The sequence below is a fragment of the Nomascus leucogenys genome, chromosome 1a, assembly GCF_006542625.1.
Source record: "Nomascus leucogenys isolate Asia chromosome 1a, Asia_NLE_v1, whole genome shotgun sequence".
NCBI lineage: Eukaryota > Metazoa > Chordata > Mammalia > Primates > Hylobatidae > Nomascus > Nomascus leucogenys.
In genome coordinates this window covers 69778798-69794930 of record NC_044381.1, presented here as the reverse complement: position 1 = coordinate 69794930, position 16133 = coordinate 69778798, and positions in this window count along the sequence as shown.

Here is a 16133-nt window from a genome sequence, read left to right as displayed (position 1 = left end):
CAGACACAGAATAGCCAAATCTAGCCTGAGCAAAAAGAACAAAACTGGAGGAGTCACATTACCTGACTTCAAATTATTATACAGCGCTGTAGTAACCAAAATAGCAAGGTACTGGCATAAAAACAGACACATAGACCAATGGAACAGAATAAAGAACCCAGAAACAAATTCACACATTACAGTGAACTCGTTTTTGACAAAGGTGCCAAGAACATACATTGGGGAAAAGATAGTCTCTTCAAAAATCTTTGGAAAAGTGAATATCCATATGCAGAAAAACTAGACCCCTCTCTCTCACCATATACAAAAATCAAATCAAAATGGATTAAAGACTAGTATCTGGTCAGGCGTGGTGGCTTGCACAAGTAATCCCAGCACTTTGGGAGGCCGAGGCAGGAGGTTTGCTTGAGGCCAGAAGTTTGAGACCAGGATGGCCAAAATAGCAAAACCCCATCTCTATCAAAAATACAAAAATTAGCCAATTGTGGTGGTGCGCACCTGTAATCCCAGCTACTCAGGAGGCCGAGACACAAGAATCACTTGAACCCAGGAGGCAGATGTTGCAGTGAGCCAAGACTATACCACTGTACTCCAGCTTGGGTGACAGAGCAAGACTCTGTCTCAAAAAAAAAAAAAAAAACTTACATATAAAGCCTCATACTATGAAACTATGACAAGAAAACATTGTGTAAACTCTCCAGGACAATGGTCTGGGCAAAAACTTTTTGAGAAATACCCACAGGCACAAGCAACCAGAGCAAAAATGGACAAATGGTATCACATCAAGTTCAAAAGCTTCTGCACAGCAAAGGAAACAATCAACAAAGTGAAGAGACAACTCACTGAGTGGGAGAAAATATTTGCAAACTACCCTTCTGACGAGGGATTAATAACTAGAATATAAAAGCAGCTCAAACAACTCTACAGGAAAAAACTAATAATCCAATCAAAAAACGGGCAAAAAATTTGAATAGACATTTCTCAAAAGAAGATATACAAATGTCAAATAGGCATATGAAAAGGTGCTCAATATAATTGAGCATCAGAGAAATACAAATCAAAACTATGATGAGATATCATCTCACCCCAGTTAAAATGGCTGATATACAAAAGACAAGCAAAAACAAATGCTGGTGAAATGTGGAGAAAAGGGAACCCTCGTACACTCTGGGTGGGAATGTAAATTAGTACAACCACTATGGAGAACAGTTTGGAGGTTCCTCAAGAAACTAAAAATAGAGCTACAGTATGATCCAGTAATCCCACTGCTGGGTATATACCCCAAAGAAAGGCAATCAGTATATTGAATAGATGTCTGCAGAATCCTGTGTTTGTTAGGCTGGGCGCGGTGGCTCACGCTTGTAATCCCAGCACTTTGGGAGGCTGAGGCGGGCGGATCCCGAGGTCAGGAGATCGAGACCACGGTGAAGCCCCGTCTCTACTAAAAATACAAAAAATTAGCCGGGCGTGGTGGCGGGCGCCTGTAGTCCCAGCTACTCGGAGAGGCTGAGGCAGGAGAATGGCGTGAACCCGGGAAGTGGAGCTTGCAGTGAGCCGAGATTGCGCACTGCACTCCAGCCTGGGCGACAGAGCGAGACTCCGTCTCAAAAAAAAAAAAAAAAAAAAAAAAAAGAATCCTGTGTTGTTGCAGCACTGTTCACAATAGCCAAGATTTGGAAGCAACCTAAGTGTCCATCAACAGATGCATGGATAAAGAAAATGTGGTACATACGCACAATGGAGTACTATTCAACCACAAAAAAAAAAAGAATGAGATCCTTTCATTTGCAATAATATGGATGGAACTAGAGGTCATTATCTTAAGTGAAATAAGCCAGGCATAGAAAGACAAACATTGCATGTTCTCACTTACTTGTGGGATATAAAAATCAAAAAAATTGAACTCATGGACACAGAGTCCATGAAAGAAGGTTTGTTACCAGAGACTGGGAAGGGTAGTGGCTGGGGTTGGAGGGGTGGTGAGAGGGGAGGTGGAGATAGTTAATGGACACACACAAAAAAATAGAAAGCATGGAGAAGGCCAGGAGCGGTGGCTCACGCCTATAATCTCAGCACTTTGGGAGGCCAAGATGGGTGGATTACTTGAGCTCAGGGATTCAAGACAAACCTGGGCAACATGGTGAAACCCCATCTCTACAAAAAATTAGCCAGGTGTGCACCGTGGTCCCAGCTACTCAAGAAGCTTAGGTGGCAGCATGGCTTGAGCCCAGGAGGCTGAGGTTGCAGTGAGCCAGAATTGTTCCACTGCTTTCCAGCCTGGGCAACAGAGTGAGACTCCATCTCCAAAAAAAAAAAAAAAAAAAAAAAAAAAAAGGTTGAATGAATGAGACCTACTATTTGACAGCACAACAGCATGACTAAAGTCAATAATAACTAAATTGTACACTTTAAAAATAGCTAAAAGAGTATAATTGGATTGTTTGTAACACAAAGGATAAATGCTTGAGGAGATGGATACCTCATTTTCCATGTTATCATTACATACTGCATGCCTGTATCAAAATATCTCATGTACCCCATAAATATATACACCTACTATGTACCCACAAAAATTAAAAATAAAAAAATTAAATATAGTAAGACAGTAAGAGGAAATGGAGACAGTAAGTATAAACAATGCTTAAAATTTTTTGGAGACGTTTGACTATGAAGGGAAGGACAACAGCAAAGGAGACAGTAAAGTCTAAGGAGGGCTTTCTGACTTCTTCTCTAGCCTCTCAAATGATGGGAAAGACTTGAGCGCATTTAAGTGCAGACAAGAAGCCTCTGGGTCAAGGAGAGAGTTTAAAGATGCAGGAGAAAATACTGGAGAATCTCTTGAGAATAGGAGGAAATGGGATGCAGGCACAGCTGGATTAACCTTTGATAAGAACGTGAACACTTCTGCCTAATGGCAGGAAAGGAAGAGAGACCATCTTGTGTAGATTTTGACATGCCGGAAGGTTTGGTAGAGTAAATCAAGGGAGTTATTCCCTGGTGGCTTCAATTTCAATGGGAAATAGGAGATGAAGTCATAGGAGAATGAGGAGTGAGGCTAGGTTACAAAGGGCCAGGGTTGACTAATCAAAGATAGTGGAAAAGATTGAAGGACAGTGTCAGGCCAGGCGCAGTGGCTCCCGCCTGTAATCCCAGCAATTCGGGAGGCTGAGGCGGGTGGATCACAAGGTCAGGAGATCGAGACCACGGTGGAACCCCGTCTCTATTAAAAATTAGCCAGGCGCGGTGGCGGGCGCCTGTAGTCCCAGCTACTCTGGAGGCTGAGGCAGGAGAATGGCATGAACCTGGGAGGCGGAGCTTGCAGTGAGCCAAGATCGCATCACTGCACTCCAGCCTGGGCGACAGAGCGAGACTCCGTCTCAAAAAAAAAAAAAAAAAAAAAAAAGATTGAAGGACAGTGTCTATGGGGAAGATGAGGACAGGATCTATGCGTATTGATATATTTGGTTACAGCTCAAAGATCAGAGCACACTACAAAATAAGCATGTGGGGCTGAGAAGCACATCAATATTTATATGTCATGCTGATGCTCTTGGTTCTAACAGTCTTTAAGAGTTTAAGTTTCTTAGTGGCATAGAATCCACGATATGCACCCTTTCATTCTTTCATCAAATTTTTGTTGAGCACCAGCCATGTGCCAGGTACTATGCTGGGTGCTTGGGAGATATGGCTGTGAACAAAGTAGACAATGGCTGGGAGCCTTAGGGACCTGTATTCACATGATCATGACATGAATTGTGCCCACGGAGCTGGAATGGTGCCAGTGCATGGAATTGGAAAGTCTCTCCCTTCAAGGAGCTATTACAATGGCAGAAAAGAAGCCTGGCTGGGATGAAGACAAATATGCTGTATTAGTCTGTTTTCACACTGCTATAAAGAAATACTTGAGACTGGGTAATTTATAAAGAAAAGAGCTTCAATTAACTCATAGTTCCACATGGCTGGGGAGGCCTCAGGAAACTTAAAATCATGGCAGAAGGGGAAGCAAACACATCCTTCTTCACATGGTGGCAGGAGAGAGTGAGTGCAAGCATGGGAAATGCCAGACACTTATAATACCGTCAGATCTGGTGAAAACTCATTCCCCATCACAAGAACAGCATGGGGAAAACTGCCCCCTTGATCCAATCACTTCCCTCCCTGGACACATGGGGATTACAATTTGAGATGAGATTTGGGTGGGGACACAGAGCCAAACGATATCATAAGCTAACAAATGTGATAATTTTGAATTCTTGATAAGTTTTATAGGAGACCAAAAGCAAATGAGGAAATAGAAAGTAATGGGGCAGTGGGGATGCAGTGTGGTAAAGGCTAGTACAGACTGCCTGGCCAGGAAAAGCCTTGCTGAGGGATGATACTGGGGCTGAGAAACATAGAGCCACAGAAGAGGCAGGGAAAAGCCTGGGGGCAAAGGGAATGGTATGTGCTAAGATAGAAAAGTAAGGAGTCCTGAATGACTGGATACAGTGAGCAAGAGGTCAGCAAGGTAGACGGGCCAGATCCTGTGAGGCCTTTCAAGCCATGATAAGGAGTTGGGATTCTATTCTAAGTGTGATGGAAAGCTACTGATGTTATTAAGAGAAGAGAGTAAATGTTGTGATTTACAGATTTAAAGGATCACTCTGGCTGCTGTGTAGAGAAATGGATTGGAGAGGGAAAGATCAGAGAGGCCACTTAGGAGGCTACTGAATAAATAATATAAGTGAGAAGACAGTAGCTAAGATTAGGGTGGGGTGGTGGAGGTGGAGAAAAGTGGATCAATTTGGGATCTGTTTTAGAGACAGACCAACAGGATGTAGTGTTAAACTAGTCACTGCAGACGGGCAGTAAAGGAAAGTGGAAAATCAAGGTTGACTCCTAGTTTGTAAGTTTTCCAAATGGGTTGAATGGTGATATTATCTGATGAGATAAAAAATACTGAGGCAGGCCGGGCACGGTGGCTCACACTTGTAATCCCAGCACTTTGGGAGGCCGAGGCGGGCGGATCACGAGGTCAGGAGATCAAGACCACGGTGAAACCCCGTCTCTACTACAAAAATACAAAAATTAGCCAGGCGTGGTGGCGCGCGCCTGTAGTCCCAGCTACTCGGAGAGGCTGAGGCAGGAGAATGGCGTGAACCCGGGAGGCGGAGCTTGCAGTGAGCTGAGATCGCGCCACTGCACTCCAGCCTGGGTGACAGCGAGACTCTGTCTCAAAAAAAAAATGCTGAAGCAGAAGTAGATATTGGAGGAAAAGTCCAGAGTCTCACACTGCACATTTTAGTTTGAAGTGCCTACTACACATGGATCTACAGGTCTGGAGCTTCAAGGACAGGTCTGGGCTAGAGGTTTGGAAATCATCAACAGAGAGATAGTATTTTAAGCCTCAAGGTATGAGGAGATCAGCTGGAGAGAGAATGTAGGTACAGAAGAAAAGAGGTCCTGGACAGAGTACTATAGCATGCTGACTTCAGAGATCAGCTAGAGGAGGAGCCAGCAAGAAAGTCTGAAAAATGAGGACAGAGAGGTAGAGGAAAGCTCAGAGATGGCAGTGTCCAGACTCCAAGAGGGGTGTGTGTTTAGAAAGAGAGAGTGGGCAAGCGGCTGAGAGAATTCGAAGAAAAGGATGGAAAGGGCACCATTTCTTTTGCAACATGAAGATTATTGGTGATATTAAAAAACTGACTCAGTGGAGTGATAGAAACAGGTATTGGGGAGGAAAAATAATTTTCCCTCAAATCCTCGTAGTTCTTAGCTGGGATGCCTATAACAAAACACAGATTAACAACAACAACAAAAAAAACCAATTTAATTAATGCATACAGCACACATCATCTGGGAGAAATTTCAATGAAAATTAACTCAAATCAATGGCTTATACAGCATATACAGCATCTTCAACAAAGAACAAAACATTTGTAGAGAACGGACAAAGAAAAGCAATTTTAGACTTCTAAGGAAAGGTAAATATATTGGAGGAAACTAACAGAATAAAATTTGTTTGCAGATCCCTCTGGTGCCATGTCTGGGTTGGTAAGAGTCTAGAGTGGTCTCCAGCAAAGGAGAATTTATAGCCTGTCTTTAGGCAGAAGAGGAGGTTGGATAGAGAAAGCTTTTCTTCTGCTGCATCTTAATTGCCTTCAGCTCAAAAATAATTTTTATGTCAAAGAGCCAGCTTTGGTTCATGCAGATGTGAAAAAGAAGAAGCATATTTTGAGGTGACATGTTTTCTTCAGATGCAAATTTGGGGGTGAGTTTTGAAGTAATCGAAAATTGAGAAAGCAAAGCTATTACATATAGTCCTTTCATTTGAGTGGTTTTGTGTTTAAGGGAACCACGGAAGTAAAAATATAGGGAAATATGTGATCAAGAGAGACTTGTTTCTTTATGTATTTAAATGGGAGATAGTACAGTCTGTTTATATGGTGATGGAAATCATATGAAACCTAAAAATGAAGAGTTATCTTTTTTTTTTTTTTGAGACAGGGTCTCACCCTGTCACCCAGGCTGGAGTACAGTGGTGCAATTATGGCTCACTGCAGCCTCGACCTCCCAGACTCAGACTCAAGCGATCCTCCCACTGCAGCATCCCAAGTAGCTAGGACAACATGTGCATGCTACCATGCCTGGATAAGTTTTAAAAATTTTTTATAGGGGGGTGGGAGGGGTCTCCTCATGTTGCCTAGGCTGGTTTTGAACTCCTGGGCTCAAGCGATCCACCTGACTTGGCTTCTCAAAGTGCTGGGATTACAGGCCTGAGCCACCAACCCTGGTCAAGAGTGTATCTTTAATAGGTGTAGGGACACATTTTCATTTGCTTACTAAGTTCTTGAATTTGTTTTGCTTTATTTTAGAGACAGCATCTTGCTCTGTTGCCCAGGCTGGTCCGATCCTGGCCTCAAGTGATCCTTGCACCTTGGCCTCCCAAACCACAGCACTGGGATAGAGGCATGAGCCACCACACCCAGCCTAAATTCTCCCTTTTCTCCCTTTTTTTTTTTTGAGACAGAGTCTCACTCTGTTACTCACGATCACAGCTCACTGCAGCTTTCACCTCCTGGGCTCAAGCAATCCTCCCACCTCAGCATCCCAGGTAGCTGGGACTACAGGGGAACACCACCACGCCCAGCTAATTTTTTGCATTTTTGGTGGAGACAGGGTCTTACCATGTTGGCCAGGCTGATCTCAAACTCCTGGATGCCACTGGTCCGCACCCCCACCCTGCCCCACCCACCCGGCCTCCCAAAGTGCTAGGATTACAGGCTTAAGAGCCACTGCACCGGGCCTAAATTCTTAATGAATTATTTGTTGAATTTAGTTCAAGAGAGAGGAAAGGTTTATACAGTGACACCTCCCAGGCACCAGATGGCAATGTTCAGCTGCTGTTCTGTTCTCTGTCACCTGAGAGCACCCTCTCAAGAGCTAGTAGATAAAATGCACTTCTGTCCTTCCAAGGTGGACTGAGTTGGCCCTAGGGCAGTTGAAATTTTAGATGACTTTCTGGTTTGGCTCTTTTAGTGGAATTGCAACTCCTGGGAAAGAACAGAGGGTTTATGCATTTAAAGAGGACATTGTGTTACAAAGGACAAAGGGTAGGGAACATTTCTCAGAATGGGTTTGAGAGTCAGCAGATTACCTGCCACCCAAAACTAGGAGGAACCAGCTAGACAATAAATAACACTAAAAATCAGGGAGAAGCCTACATGTTTATTAACAAGGAAACACTGATCAATCATTGTAGGATGAAGGCAGCTGTGAGGACTGGCTTCTTGGCCTGTGGATTTCCAGTGACTCTCGCAAGTGGCAGCAGCACTTCTAGGCTGGCAAATGCACCTCTGTGCTGTCACCGCTGGTTTCTCTATGGCCTCTGACTCTCCGCCCTAGTTATACTGAAACCAATCTCAATCACATCCTTCCTTTCTTACATCCTGGCCCAGATCTGACCTGGGAAGGGCTTCCATCCGATCAGCACAATAACTCAGGCAGCCCCACCCTCTCGTTGACTAATATTGACAGTATTTGTTTAAACACATTTGTGATCAACTTACTCTAGCCTCTTGGGCCTTTCTACTTTTATAAGATGGTTAAAGCCTTCCAACAACCCAATCTTGAAAATTGATGTGTATTTCTTCTAGCTTGGCAAGGGCTTTTCCTATTTCCTCCTGGATATTTGGAATTATCCCAGTGAAGAATCTTTTAAACAAATATTTCCTCTTACATTTTCTTTTCTTTTTTTTCTTTGTTCTTCCTGATAACCACGTATCAATCTAAATCCCCCTTACATGTTTCATAGTCTTTACTCATGCTTAGGTCTCCTTTGCTTTGAAAAGTGTCTTTGTTTCTGGTGCACCTCCAAATTACCATCTTATTTCTTGCTTTCCTTTCCCTGGCAAACCTCCCTTTTTCTTCTTTAACTCTTGGAAATCTGTTTTCCATCAGCTCTAGAATTGTCCTCTGCAAGGTTAAGAGTAACTTTTGCCAGTCACTATTTTCCTGAACTTTTCTATGTCATTTGATACTGCTGACCAACCTTTCTTTCTTGAAATAGTTTATTTCTTTCTTCTTCTTTGTTTTTTTGGCTTGCCTAACTAATCTGATTCTTTTCTCAGCTCTGATCCTTTCTTCTCTGTTACCTTAGATAACTCTTCTTCCAACTTCTGCCTGTGGGGAACAGTGACCCAAGGGGCAGCCTCATTTGGGGACTCTGAGCCATCCATCAGGGCTCACCTCTGTGTTAATGACTTCTCTGTGTGATCTGATCCTCTCACAAGACTGCCAGCCTTCTTTATCTAATTGTCCTTTAAACATTTCCACTGAATGTGATGCTTTCACCCCAAGTTCAATATTTCTTTTTAAAAACTCTTCATCTTTACCTGGCTCCCTGAAATCATCTCCTTTAAACTTCCATTTCCCTGTCCAGGAGTACCCCTGTTATTCCAGTCACCTCAGCATAAAAACTTTGAAGCATTTATGACCATCTTTTTTTTAGACCTAGGTTTTAGTCCCATATCTTCCACATACCAGCTGTGTGGCTTAGGACAAGTTGTATAAACAGATAACCGATCTGTCAATCAGTGAACTCACATTAAATAAGGATAGTAATAAAAACTAAGTGTTATTGTAAGGAACATTTAAAGTGACTTGACAGCACCTGGAACATCAAAAATGCTCAGAAACTTTTTGTTAATACTATTTTTGAAATCCCCTGCATCCTCCACCCCCTATTATTTATCTTACCAACCAAAGGTTTTTTTCTTGCATCTAAGTTATGAACAGATTCCGAACCAACCTTTCAGATTCTAGTCCCTAGCTCTTTCAAACCATCATGCATGTTTTTACCAGATTAATCTTACTTGAACATTGCTTTCATAATATTACTACCACATATCAACTTTTTTTTTTTTTTTTAGATAGAGTCTTGCTCTGTCACCCAGGCTGGAGTGTAGTGGCACGATCTTGGCTCACTGCAACCTCCGCCTCCCAAGTTCAAGGGATTCTCCTGCCTCAGCCTCCCCAGTAGCTGGGATTACAGACACACACCACCACACCAGGCTAATTTTTGTATTTTTAGTAGAGAAGGGGTTTCACCATGTTGGCCAGGTTGGTCTCAAACTCCTGACCTCGTGATCCACCCACCTCAGCCTCCCAAAGTGCTGGGATTGCATGAGCCACCGCGCCTGGCCCACAAACCAATTTTTAAATGGCTCCTCTTTCTTTTTTTTTTTTAAAACCTCAGAGTCTAAACTTCCGTTCTTCCTGGTTTGGCTTCACTCTGTGCTCACCAACCCCGAGCATCTCCTTGGCATTTATTCCTTTCTTCTCCTGGCTGGTGAGCACTCCATACTCACTTCTGCCTCGTGATTTTCCCATGCTAATTGTCTTGATAGGCCTAACTCCATCTACTCCTTTGTCTGCTTAGCTTTATCATCTTCAGAAAACACATCATGACTTCGTTAATCAGCTTCTTACAGAGTCTAGACTATCACAGTCCTCAAAATGGATCTGTACTTCACAATTTAGCCTTTTATTTTTGCTCCCTTGTCTCCCTTCTGATTTATTACTTTATTATTATATAATTCACATACCATAAAATTCAACGTTTTCAAGGATACATGTCAGTAGTTTATAGCAGCAGTCCCCAACCATTTTGGCACCAGGGACCATTTCATAGATGACAATTTTTCCACACACCAAGGTGCAGCAGGGTGGGGGTGGGGGATGGTTAGGGGATGAAACTGTTCCATCTCAGATCATCAGGAATTAGATTCTCATAACAAGCATGCAACCTAGATCCCTTACATGTGCAGTTCACAATAGGGTTTGCATGCCTATAAGAATTTAATGCTGCTGCTGATCTGACAGGAGGTGGAGCTCAGGCAGTAATGTTCATTCACCCGCCACTCGCCGCCTGCTGTGCGGCCCAGTTCCTAACCGGCCACATACTGCTACCGGTCTGTGGCTCAGGAGTTGGGGACCCCTGGTTTATACTATATTCATAGAGTTGTGCAAACATCACCACTATCTAATTTCAGATCATTTTTATCACCCTCAAAATAAACATTGCACCTATTAGTAGTACTTCCCATTCTTTCTTCACCACCCTCCCCGCTGCCCCCAGTTCCCAACAACCACTAATCTGCTTTCTATCTCTATTGTTTTGCCTATTCTGGATATTTCACATAAGTGGAATCATACAATACCTAATTTTTGTGTCTGGTATCATTCACTTGGCATGATTTCAAGTTTATCTATCTTGTGGCATGTATTGGTACTTAATTCTTTTCTTAGGCTGAACAATCTTTCTTTCTTTCTTTTCTTTTCTTTTCTTTTTTTCAGACGAAGTTTAACTCTTGTTGCCCAGGCTGCAGTGCAATGTCGTGATCTCAGCTCACTGCAACCTCCACCTCTTGGGTTGAAGGGAATCTCCTGTCTCAGCCTCCTGAGTAGCTGGGATTACAGATGTGTGCTGCCATACCCAGCTAATTTTTGTATTTTTAGTAGAGAGGGGGTTTCACCATGTTGGTCAGGCTGGTCTCCAACTCCTGACCTCAGGTAATCTGCCCACCTGGGCCTCCCAAAGTGCTGGGATTACAAGTGTGAGCCATCACGCCCGGCCGAACACTATTTCATTGTATAAATATACCACATTTTGTTTATCCATTCATTACTTGAAAGACGTTTGGGTTGTTTTCATCTTTTAGACATTATGAATAGTCACGTATGTTCAAGTTTTTATGTGGGCATATGTTTTCACTTCTCTTGGGTATATACCTAAGGGTAGAAATGGTGGGTTATGTGATGTCTGAATCTATTTGTGCTGCTGTAACAAAATACCACAAACTGGGTAGCTTATAAACAATAGAAATCTGCTTCCCACACTTACGGAGGCTGGAAAGTCCAAGATCAAGAGGCCAGCAGATTTGTGTCTGGTGAAGGCTGCTTTCTAGTACACAGTTGGCACCTTCTCGCTGTGTCCTCACATGGTGGAAGGGGCAAATGAGTTCCATTAGGCCTCTTTTATAAGTGTGCTACTCCCTTATTAAAGGGATTAATGATCTAATCAAAGGCCCCACCTCTTTATTTTTAATTAAAAATTTTTTTATGTTTGTTTTTAGAGACAAATAACAACAACAAAATTTTTTTAATTTGATTTTAGGGCCTCACTCTGTCACCCAGGCTGGAGTGCAGTGGCATGATCACTGCTCAGTGCAGCCTCAAACTCCTAGGCTTGGCCAGGCGCAATGGCTCATGCCTGCAATCCCAGCACTTTGGGAGGCTGAGGAAGGCAGTCTGAGGTCAGGAGTTCAAGACCAGCCTGGGCAACATGGTGAAACCCTGTCTATACTAAAAATACAAAAATTAGCGAGGCAGGGTGGCATGCCAAGTAGTCCCAGCTACTTGGGAGGCTGAGGTGGGAGAATCATTTGAGCCTAGGAGGTGGAGGCTGCAGTGAGCCAAAATCGTGCCACTGTACACCAGTCCAGGTGACAGAGTGAGACCTTGTCTTGAAAAAAAAAGAAAAAAAAAATCCTGGGCTCCAGCAATCCTCCCACCTCAGCCTCCTGAGTAGCTGGGACTATAGGTGCCCACCTTGATGCCCAGATAATTTTTTTACTTTTATTTTGGCAGAGACATGATCTCACCATGTTGCCCAGGCTGGTCTCAAACGCCTGGGCTCAAGTGATCCTCCCACCTAGGCCTCCCGAAGTGCTGAGGTTATAGGCATGAGCCACTATGCCAGGCCTTCCCCATCTCTTAATATCATCACATTGGGGGTTTAGATTTCAACATATGAATTTCAGGAGGACACAAACATTCAGAACATGGTAGCTATGTATGTGCTAACTATATATACTATAACTATATATATGTGGTAACCATATATATAGTAACTCTATGTTTAACTTTTTGAGGAACTGCTGAACTATTTTTCAAAGCAACTTACCATTTGCTTTCCCATCAGCAGCGTATAAGGGTTGCGATTTTTCCACATCCTAACCAACACTTGTTATCATCTTTTTTATTATAGTCCTTCTAGTAGGATGTGAAGTGTTATCTCATTGTACCTTAATTTGTATTTCCCTGCTGATAAATGATGTTGAGAATATTCTGTGTGGCCATTTGTATGTCTCCTTGGACAACTGTCTATTCATATTCTTTGCCCATTTTTAGTTGGGTTATTTGTCTGGGGTTATTATTGAATTGTAATAGCTCTTTATTTTTATACAAGTCACTGAAAATATATATGATTTGCAAATATTCTTCCCATTCTATAAGTTGCTTTTTCACATTTTGGTTGCTGTCCTTTAAAATATAACTATTTTAAACTTTGATAAAATCCAACTTAACTATGTTTTCCTTTGTTGCTTATGCCTTGATGTCTTATCTAAGAAGCCATCACCAAATCCAAGGTCATAAAGGTTTAGTCCTATGTTGTCTTCTTTTTTTTTTTCTTGAGATGGAGTCTTGCTCTGTCACCCAGGCTGGAGTGCAATGGCTCAATCTCGGCTCACTGCAAGCTCCGCCTCCCGGGTTCACGCCATTCTCCTGGCTCAGCCTCTCCGAGTAGCTGGGACTACAGGCACCCGCCACCACGCCCGGCTAATTTTTTTGTATTTATAGTAGAGACGGGGTTTCACCGTGGTCTCGACCTCCTGACCTCCTGATCCACCCACCTCGGCCTCCCAAATTGCTGGGATTACAAGCGTGAGCCACCGTGCCCGGCCTTAGTCCTATGTTTTCTTGTAGGAATTTTATAGGTTTAGGCCTTACATTTAAGCCTATGCTCTATTTTTAGTTAATTTTTGTATATGTTGTACGTGGCTGTCCTTTCTGATGTTTTAAATATCAGCCTCCTGTATTAGATCGATGTTCCTTAAGAATTTGTGACATGTGTTATACATTTACATGCCTGTCTCAATGTCCTACACTGTGCCAGACACATAGTTACTGTGTTTGTATGTGTGAACATTTGATACTTTTGTTGAGGTGAAGAATATTTCACAAGATGTCCTGGTGTTCAAACTTAAGTTGGGGGTGGGGGGTGGGGGAAAAGGCATCCCCGAGCATGGTTTTCTACATAAAACTTTCTGTAACTAGAGCAGTAAATGTAAGCAGTGCATTTCTTTCCCCTTAAAGATTTCACTGTTATCTCAGAGTCCTTCTTTGGTCTGTGAAAGCAGCCATATTCCTGGCAAATCTTCCTTGTTTCTCAGTTTGCCAGTCCTTTTCTTGCTAATTACAGTGACTGCCCATTTCTATCAAAAAAGTGGCTTTTGCAACCTCCCTTCCCATTTAGATCACATTCCACAACCCTGGATTTCTACCTCTTTAGTAGTGTTATTGGTGTGTGCCATTTTTGGCAATCCCCAAGACAAAGAAAGAATTCTACCCACCTGGTATTTGACAAGAATAATTCACTACATTTCATCTTGCTGGCCTCATGTCACATTTTCAAGTCCCCCCCTTACACATTCACATTCATACAAAACCTCTCTTATTTTCTCCTACCCTCATCCTCTCTCCTTCTTTCAAACCCAGGGGTTATATTTTGAATTGACCTTCCAGAAATATAAAGCACAGTGTAAGTAGGCACAGAGAAAAAGCTAAAGTCAACCTGAGCATTACCAAGCCCAAGGGCCGCATTTGACGGCAGATCTGTGAGGCATCGCTTGGTCTAAATCTAAGTCCAGTGCTTGGTACCTTATTTGGATATTGCTGCTTTCAATGCTTGAGCTGTTCTTCCAAACACTGGCGTACTCAGCTACTTTTTAGTATGATGTAAGTACCACAAGCATTGCATTGTCCTAGTGGTTCTAGCAGGGGATTTCAGATAAGATTCTACATTTGAATACATTCTAAATCTTAGGTAGAAGTGTATATTTAAGAAATGCACTTGAAAGCCTCACTTGATAAACTGGAAAAAAAAAAATCCCAGTTTCAGAGAGGTGAGGCTGACTCCTCTTTAATCTTCAAAGCAAGTGACAGCTTGAAATAGTCAAAAAGAAGGCCTGAAGGGACCAGCTGCACCCAACCTAATCTAATTACTCTTCCATTGGTACTTAACTGAAGGTCCTTGCCTTCCTGTGCATTAATTGCTCAAATATATACTGCTGACTTTCTGAAGCTAGTAAAGTGTCTTATGAAGCTATACTTAAGCGATTTCAAATGTTAAGAAATAGGGCAGTTATTCACAATATTAAAATTCCCCACCCCCACTCTCTGTCACTAAATGCAGAGAATATTCGTAGAAGTGGATTCAGGAAAGCACGGTAGTTAGAGCAGTCAGTGCTGTGGTGGGGGTGTTCAGAAAGTAACTCTTACTGGAAAGTGGGAAAATAACTAGAATGTGGAAACTGAGTACAGATGCTCTGCAACTTATGATGAGGTTACATTCTGTAAATTGAAAATACTGTAAGTCAAACATGCATTTCATATACCTAACCGAACGAACATCACAGCTTAACCTAGCCTATCTTAAATGTACCCAGAACATTTACATTAGCCTCCGGTTGGGCAAAATGATCCAATATGAAGCCCATGTTATAGTAAAATGTTGACTATCTCATGTAATTTATTGAATACTGTACTGAATGTGAAAAACAGAATGGTCCTGGGGTATTCAAAGTACGGTTTCTACTGAATGCGTATCGCTTTCACAGCATCATAAACTCAAAAAATCATAAGTGAGGGACCATCTGTATTAAAAGGGTTTCTAAACCATGACAGTCGGCTTCGACAATTTTGTCTGAAGGAAAGGGAATATTCAGAAAGGGCATAGATATTTTAGGTTCTAGAAAGGCATGTTTAGAAAGCCATAATTTTTTTGTAGCTTACTGGAGCATGTGCAAAGGTCATAAGATACAATTCTTAGCTTCCTTCCCAGCTCCATTTTAAATCTCTACTCCAAAATAAATAAATAAATCTCTACTCCACCCCTCTAAGCCTCCCAATCCCACCCACCTTTTTTTTCTTGTTTTGTGCCACTTATAATGTATACTATCTCACAGTTTATGCATCCTTATACATTGCCATAAATCTTTTGGGGGATAGGGTTGGGGAAATAAATAAGCATTTTTTTTTTTTTTTTTTTTTTTTGAGACGGAGTCTCGCTCTGTCGCCCAGGCTGGAGTGCAGTGGCGCGATCTCGGCTCACTGCAAGCTCTGCCTCCTGGGTTCACGCCATTTTCCTGCCTCAGCCTCTCCGAGTAGCTGGGACTACAGGCGCCCGCCACCATGCCCGGCTAATTTTTTGTATTTTTAGTAGAGACGGGGTTTCACCGTGGTCTCGATCTCCTGACCTTGTGATCCGCCCGCCTCGGCCTCCCAAAGTGCTGGGATTACAAGCGTGAGCCACCGCGCCCGGCCAAATAAGCATATTTTTAAAGTGGGGATTTTCCCATTGAGATTTGTTTTTTGTTTTTCTGAGATCAATCCAGGCTGGAGGGCAGTGGTGTGAACACAGCTCACTGCAGCCTCCACCTCCTGGGCTCAAGCAATCCTCCTGCCTCAGCCTCCCAAAGTGCTGGGATTGTAGGCATGAGCCACTGTACCTGACCCCTGAGATTTCTCCATGGAACAGACCCACTGTTTCTTTGACATTTGTGTTGGTTTGACACCAGCATGTTTTCCAT